We start from the raw sequence: 7,777 nt of genomic DNA, 5'->3' as shown, positions 1-7,777 counted from the left end.
AGCAGAGATGTGAAAAGCCCACCTACCTAGGAACTCACATATGCCTTCTTGAAAACTGAGGATGAAGCAACAGAGATTAAGGGTAAAAGAGCTTCGGAGGTGTAGAAAGATGAAGATTCTACCACTGAGGTATTTAATGCTTTGTCTAGTATTGTGGGATTCGTTCATGAAATATGTGTTTTCTGGTTGATTTCTAAGACTTGTCAAGACAAGGAGTATGAACTAATTGCATCTAAGACCATGAGCAGCAAGACTAAACAGCCACAGGAAGAAAAATCCCCATGGGGCCAAATGGCCTCTTGCTCTTCTTTCCCCACTGCCTTCCCCTTCCGTGAAGGCTTAGATTTTGTCTTATTTACCTTTGTTTTTATAGGGCCTAACCAGTGCCAAGTTCATGATACGTGCTTGAGAAATGCTTTCTTAGAAAAGTCCTTATGTAATTAACATGGCCATGGTTGGCCCCCTGTATCTGGATGCCAGTTCCTCTTCTTTGCTAAAGTATTTTATAGTGAAAGATGAGCCTGGACATAGAATCTGGAAAGAACTGTGCAATAAACAAATATTTTCCAAAATTAATTTGCATTGCTATTTGAATGATAACCAATGGACATAATACAAAATTTGGTTCCCGGTCTCCTCCTTAAGGGAATATTGACTCATTTCTTGTCTGTTCTTCCAGATATATATATATAGAGAGAGAGAGAGACAGAGACAGAGAGACAGAGACAGAGAGACAGAGAGAGTGACAGAGAGAATCATACCAGGTTCATTGCTAGCATGTCTTTTGTCATTTGGGGACACAATCTGGACATCAGATCCTTATAAGCACATAGGACCACAGTTGCCTCATTTTTAATGGTACAGAATACATTACATGACTGTATTATAGTTAATTTAAATAGTCCCCTATTAGTAGACATTTAGATTGGGTTGAATCTACTTTATTTTTTTGTCCAAGTGCATAAAACTTGCATGTTCAGTTTAGCAGAGTTCTAAAGCAAATTCTTATACAAGCACTATCCAGGTCAAGAAATAGAACTTTCTGCTAGTTCAGTAAATCAAGGTCCCCTGGTTGCAGCCCCAATCTCACCCACTCCTGATCTTAAACCCCTTCCTGCATCCTGAAGGTAATTGCTGGAATGACTTTTTATATTTTTACTGCCTTTGCATGACTATTAAAGAACGGTTTGGTTTTGTCTTTTGGGGGGAACTTAACAAATAGAATCATATGGGAGACTGTAAAAAAAAAGTATTGAAATATAACATACGTACAGAAGAGTGCACAAATCATAGTCTACAGCTCAATAAATCACAAGCACACACAAATCTAGCCGTCACCTGGTTAGCATATATTCTGCTCAACATTGTGTCCGTAAGAATCAGATTGTTGTGTGTAGTTGTAGCTGGTTATCTTCACTGTTACATTACATTTATTTATTTTTTCTTTTTGGAAGTTTTATTTTTTAAAAGGTTTTTTTTTTTATTTTATTTATTTATTTTGAGAAAGAGAGAGAGAGCACAAGCAGGTGAGGGGCACAAGCAGGTGAGAAAAGGAGAGACAGAATCCCAAACAGGCTCTGCACCATCAGCACAAAGCCTGATGCGGGTCTCGAAACTACGAACTGCGAGATCATGACCTGAGTTGAGATCAAGAGTCAGACGTTTAACCGACTGAACCACACAGGTGCCCCTCATTTATTTTAAGTTTTTTTATTTAAGAAATCTCTACACCCAACGTGGGGCTCAAACTTGACCCTAAGATAAAGAGCCACATGGTAAGCCAGCCAGGTGCTCCTCAATTTATTTTTATTTCACCCCAAATGTCTTTTTCCCATGCTCTAAAATAAGGTGTCTGCTTGCTAAAAATTTTGGCTCAAAATTCTTTGAGAAAGTAGTGTGAATGAAATTCAGCTCCTCTCTGAGATTTCCAGGATTTTGTATCTCTTCATCCTGCGTGGTCCTTGAGTATATACAACCACTGGATCTGAGAGTTTGAGCTAAGTTTAAAGGTCACTTGTGCAACAAGTGTCTGAAGACACAAGAATCTCTCTTACTATTTGCCAAACAAAAGTTTACCCAGCATGTTTTCATTGCTTTGCAGAGAAGGGGGTTTCTTTTCTTTAGAGCATAATCACCAAATAAAAACAATAGACTTAAAATGCACTTTAATGTACCTTGAATGTTCTGATTTTCCTTGTTTTTCAAAGGGAGAATTCGTATTCTTATTGTTCCACCTCTGAGCAGGGATGGAGTAGATTAGTGTGTGGGTTTAACTTTTTTTTTTTTTAACTGGGATATAATTGACCCTACCATATCAGTTTTAGCTACACGACATAATGATTTGGTATTTGTATATATTGTGAAATGATCCCCACCATAAGTCAGCATCCATCATCACACAGGGTTACAAGTTTTTTTCTTGTGATAAGAAGTTATAAGATCTACTCTCTTAGCAACTTGCAAATATATAGTTTCATTTTATCTCCTGTGCATGTTTAACTTTAGCAGAAACTGCCAAACTGTTTTTATAAAATGACTATATCATTTTGCATTCTCACCAGTAATGTACATGAGTTCCCGTTGCTTCTTGACCCAGTCTTTTAAATTTTAGCCATTCTAATAGGTAGGTAGTGCTATTTCAGTGTGGTCTTAATTTGCATTTTCCCTGATGATGTATGATGTTGAACTTCTTTTTGTATGCTTATTTGCCATTTGTATATCCTCTTTGATAAAGTGTCTATTCAAAACTTTTGTCCACTTTTTTTTTTTTTCCAACGTTTATTTATTTTTGGGACAGAGAGAGACAGAGCATGAACGGGGGAGGGGCAGAGAGAGAGGGAGACACAGAATCGGAAACAGGCTCCAGGCTCCGAGCCATCAGCCCAGAGCCTGACGCGGGGCTTGAACTCACGGACCGCGAGATGGTGACCTGGCTGAAGTGGGCCGCCCAACCGACTGCGCCACCCAGGCGCCCCTTGTCCACTTTTTTTTTAATGTTTATTTATTTTTGAGAGAGAGAAAGAGTGTGGGAACAAGTGGGGGGAGGGGCAGAGAGAGAGAGGGAGACACAGAACTGAAGAGACTCCAGGCTCCAAGCTGTCAGCACAGAGCCTGACATGGGGATGGAACTCATGGACCGTGAGATCATGACCTGAGCTGAAGTCAGACGCTTAACTGACTGAGCCACCCAGGTGCCCCTGTCCACTTTTTTATTGGGTTGATTTCCCAATAAAAAAATTGTAAGAGTTATATATTCTGGTTATAAGTCTCTTATCAGATATAAGTTTGATTTTTTTTTTTTTTTTGGAGAGAGAGAAGGAGAATCCCATGAGGGGCAGAGAAAGAGATAGAAGTGGGGCTCACGTGGGGCTTGCGTTTTACCCAAAGTGGGGCACAAGCTTACCTGATGTGGAACTCGAACTCACGAACTGTGAGATCATGACCTGAGTTGAAGTCAGATGCTTAACTACTGAGCCACCCAGGTGCCCTAGATATTTCCTTTATATCTTTTCGATAAAAGTCTATAATTGGATATGTCTTGCATGTTTTTTCTCCAGTTATTGTGTCTTATCAAATACAAGACCACCAAGATTTTCTCTTAGCAATTTTATTTTTCAGCTCTTAAATCTAGGTCATTGCTCCATTTCTAGTTATATGGTATGAGGTAAGCACTGAGCTTCATTTTATTTTGCACATGGATGTAAAATGGTTTCAGCACCATTTGTTGAATCAAATTTTAATTATTATCTTTGGTTAAATGAATATTCAGAATTTCTGCATTTATGACTATGGTTACAGGTAGACCATTTGGTGTACTATAATTACCTTTCCCTTCTTAGACAACAGATTGTTTATCCCAGAGTTAATAATTGTCTCCTTTTATTGCTTAGTTTTCTATATAGCAATAATTTATCCTCAAACACTGTCCAAGCTATACAAGTTGTTTTCTTTTTTTTTAAGTTTATTTATTTATTTTGAGAGAGAGAGTGAGCAGGGGAGGGGCAGAGAGAGAGAATACAAGCAGGCTCCACACTGCCAGCATGGAGCCTGATGCTGGGCTTGAACCCATGAAATGTGAGATCATGACCTGAACCCAAATCAAGAGTTGGACACTCAAACAACTAAGCCACTCAGGCACCCCAAGCCCTTCTCTTTATAGTAACTCATATTTTTAATTTTTTTTTCAAGTTCATTTATTCTTTTTTTTTTTTTTTAATTTTTTTTTCAATTTTTTTTATTTATTTATGGGACAGACAGGGACAGAGCATGAACGGGGGAGGGGCAGAGAGAGAGGGAGACACAGAATCGGAAACAGGCTCCAGGCTCCGAGCCATCAGCCCAGAGCCTGACGCGGGGCTCAAACTCACGGACCGTGAGATCGTGACCTGGCTGAAGTCGGACGCTTAACCGACTGCGCCACCCAGGCGCCCCTCAAGTTCATTTATTCTTGAGAGAGAGAGGTGCAAGTGGGGAAGAAGCAGAGAGCGGGAGAGACAGAATACCAAGCAGGCTCCACGCTATTGGTTGCAAAGCCCGACACAGGGCTCGAACTCACCAACTATGAGATCCTGACTTGAGCTGAAATCGAGAGTCAGATGCTCAACCAAGTGAGCCACCCAGGCACCCCCTCATATTTTTCTGAAAGGCAATCCTGGAACCTTCCATCTCTCCTCAACTGTGGACAGACTGCAATAATCCTGATGCTCTCCTGTCCTGCTGTTTCTCTTCACCATCTTCTTTGGACTTTCTTCTCCTTTTTGTGGGATTCCACATCTTTCTCATTGGTATAGTTCCTCATTTGGTGGAGCACACACCCCACTAGTTTCCTATGAAAAGATGGATGAGAGATAGTTTTTGAACTCTTGGATATTTGAAAATGTCTTAATTCTATTCACATATTTGACTGAGGCTTTAGCTGAGAATAGAAGTCTAGGTTGTGGGGCACCTGGATGGCTCAGTCTATAAAGCATCTGACTCTTGATTTTAGCTCAGGTCATGATCTTGCACTTTGTGAGATCGAGCCCCGAGTCAGGCTCTGCACTGACAGCACGGAGCCTGCTTGGGATTCTCTCCCTCCCTCTCTCTCTCAAAATTAGAAGAGAAGAAGAAGAAGAAGAAGAAGAAGAAGAAGAAGAAGAAGAAGAAGAAGAAGAAGAAGTCTAAGTTGGAAGTATTTTCACTAAACAATTTGAAAGTATTCCATCATTTTCTAGCCTTCCGTTTTGCTATTGAGAATAGTGGGATGTTGTTTGATTTCTGGTCCTTTGAATGTGGCCTACTTTTTCTTTTTAGAAGCTTTAAAAATTTTTTATTTTATTTTTGAGAGAGAGAGAGAGAGAGAGAGAGAGAATCTTAAGTAGGCTTCATGCTTAGTGTGGAACCTGATATGGGGCTCGATCTCATGACTGTGACATCATGACTTGAGGCAAAGTCAAGAGTTGGATGCTTAACTGACTGAGCCACCCAGGTGCCCCCCTTTTTAGAAGCTTTTAAGATATTTTTTGTTATTTCTGATTATCTGAGATTTCATGCTAATGAGCTTCAATGTGGGTCTTTATATAAGCACCAGGTTCTTACTGAATTCAGTTCTGGGTCATGTTCTTATATTTAAAAGGATCATAATTTTATTTTCTTTCTTTTTCTGGTTCTCTTTTTGAAACTTCTTTTAGTTGGGTATTGTAGCCAACAGATTGTCATTGTCACCTACTCATTACTTGCCCTGGTCATGGTACTCATGCCGGCCACTCTGCCAGGCAACATCGCATCGCCTATGTTTACTAAGCATTGACTACTTGCAAGAACCATACTTGGGCCTAGAGAAAGTTAGAAGATGTAATACTTGATCAAGGGAATCCAAATCTATTGAGGTCAAGATAAAATACAAATAGAAAAATATAAACGGCAAATAAAGTGGAAACAGATATTAGCAATTACTCTAGCACTAAAATTTACTTTGTCATGCTTCATCTATTCATAAATAGCCTGTCACCTGGAGTAACACCAGGTTTCTAGCAATGACTTAGAATGGCTCAAATATAAAGAAATGTCAACAGCTGATCAAACCCAATGATCAAGACTATAATTCTGACTTTGATAAACATATAATAAGAACAAAGTGTCCAGAGTAGGAACTAATTCTACCACCTTTATTTTGTATAAAAACAAAGTCATTTATCGTTGAGTTCAGGGTGGCAGACCAAATTTATGCCTTTGTCACCTCTTCTTGAGATGTTCCTCAATGTCCATAATGAAGTACAAAGGAGCACACTTACAAGCCAAGAGAACATAAGGGAGATCATAAGGGTATAAGAAAGGTCAACACATTTCTGGGAGATGGGAAGTAGATGGAGGGTACACAGACCCATGTAGTGAGGAGGTGTAACAGTGGAATAGAGGTGGGGCTCTGGAGAGGCTGCGGGCTTCAGGTCACAGAGCTGGAAAGTAGGAATGGGGAAGGTGGGAGCTCCAAAAATGGGACCAACACTAGAAAGACTTTCTACAGATCAGCTGCTACCTGTCAGGCCTTCTCCTAGCGGGTGTTCATCCAAACGTGTATCCTAGGGATTAAAAACAAAATAACTTTTAAAATCAACCACAGATAGAATACAGAAGACCTCATAAAAATTACAGCACAGAACATAACTTTTGCAGAGTTAAAGGTGTAGTTGACAGATGGCAAAGGGGGAAACGTGGAAGGAAATTGAGATAGGGTCCCTTATATCCTTGTGTGGAAGGGAGTCACCAGATGCTGACCAACATTGATGGGATAATAAATAATGGTTTAATGTGTTATTTCAAAGCTTCCAAGTATCTACTAGAAGCACTGAAGAATAATTCAATAACAACATATGACAGAAAAATCATGAAAAGGAAGGTAGAGGGGAAGAAGAGGAATGGCCATGCCCCTGAGTTAAATTCATTCTGGGAAATCTATGGGTATCCAGACTAGGTAAACTAAGAAACAGAAGAATAAGAAGAGGATTTAATTTTTTTAAATGTTTATTTACTCTTTGAGAGAGAGAGGGAGAGACAAAGCGTGAGTGGGGAGAGCAGCAGAGAGAGAAGGAGACACAGGATCCAAAGCAGGCTCCAGGCTCCGAGCTGTCAGTGCAGAGCCCGATGTGGGTCTTGGACTCACGGGCCATGAGATCATGACCTGAGCCGAAGTCAGAAGCTTTATCAACTGAGCCACCCAGGTGCCCCTGTCACAAATACTTTTGATTGGGTTCCATTCATTGTGTGTGATTAATAATATTTGTGTTTATGACATGAGCGCTAACAGCTGTGCTTCTACTCTGCATCTTCCTAGTGACAAATATACTAGCTGGTTCTGAGTGGCCCTCCATTTAGGGAGTGCTTTCCTGGGTCTTCATACATAAGATTTAATCAGGAACCAGACCAATGGAGAGTAGTGAGCCCAGAGAGGCAGGTGAGAAGACCCCTGGGCTGATCAGTGGAATGAATGGGAGTAAGGGCAGCCTGTAAGTGGCCTTGACTCCAGAAGGTGCCTTAAAGGCCATTGCTTTTCTTTTGTCAATGAGCCCGTACCAGTAGGGGTCAAAGTTAAACTGCCCCCGGACATCAGGGCTTTATTGGAGGGTGGAAGTGACTGTCTTGGGGGCCAAGTGGGTCCTTTGAAACTCACGGATGAGGGTGAGTGAGACAGGAAGACCCTTTAAAAGTGGGGTGAGGGGATGGTTGGGGGAGATGAATAATCACGTGTGGTGACTGAGGAAAAAAAGATAGGATGAATTTTAAAACCAGAACCAACTCCCAC

The sequence above is a fragment of the Herpailurus yagouaroundi genome, unplaced genomic scaffold (assembly GCF_014898765.1).
Source record: "Herpailurus yagouaroundi ecotype Mexico unplaced genomic scaffold, PumYag 139, whole genome shotgun sequence".
In the NCBI taxonomy this organism is placed as follows: Eukaryota; Metazoa; Chordata; class Mammalia; order Carnivora; family Felidae; genus Herpailurus; species Herpailurus yagouaroundi.
The sequence above is the reverse complement of the archived record's forward strand: the minus strand, read 5'-3'. Positions refer to the sequence as shown.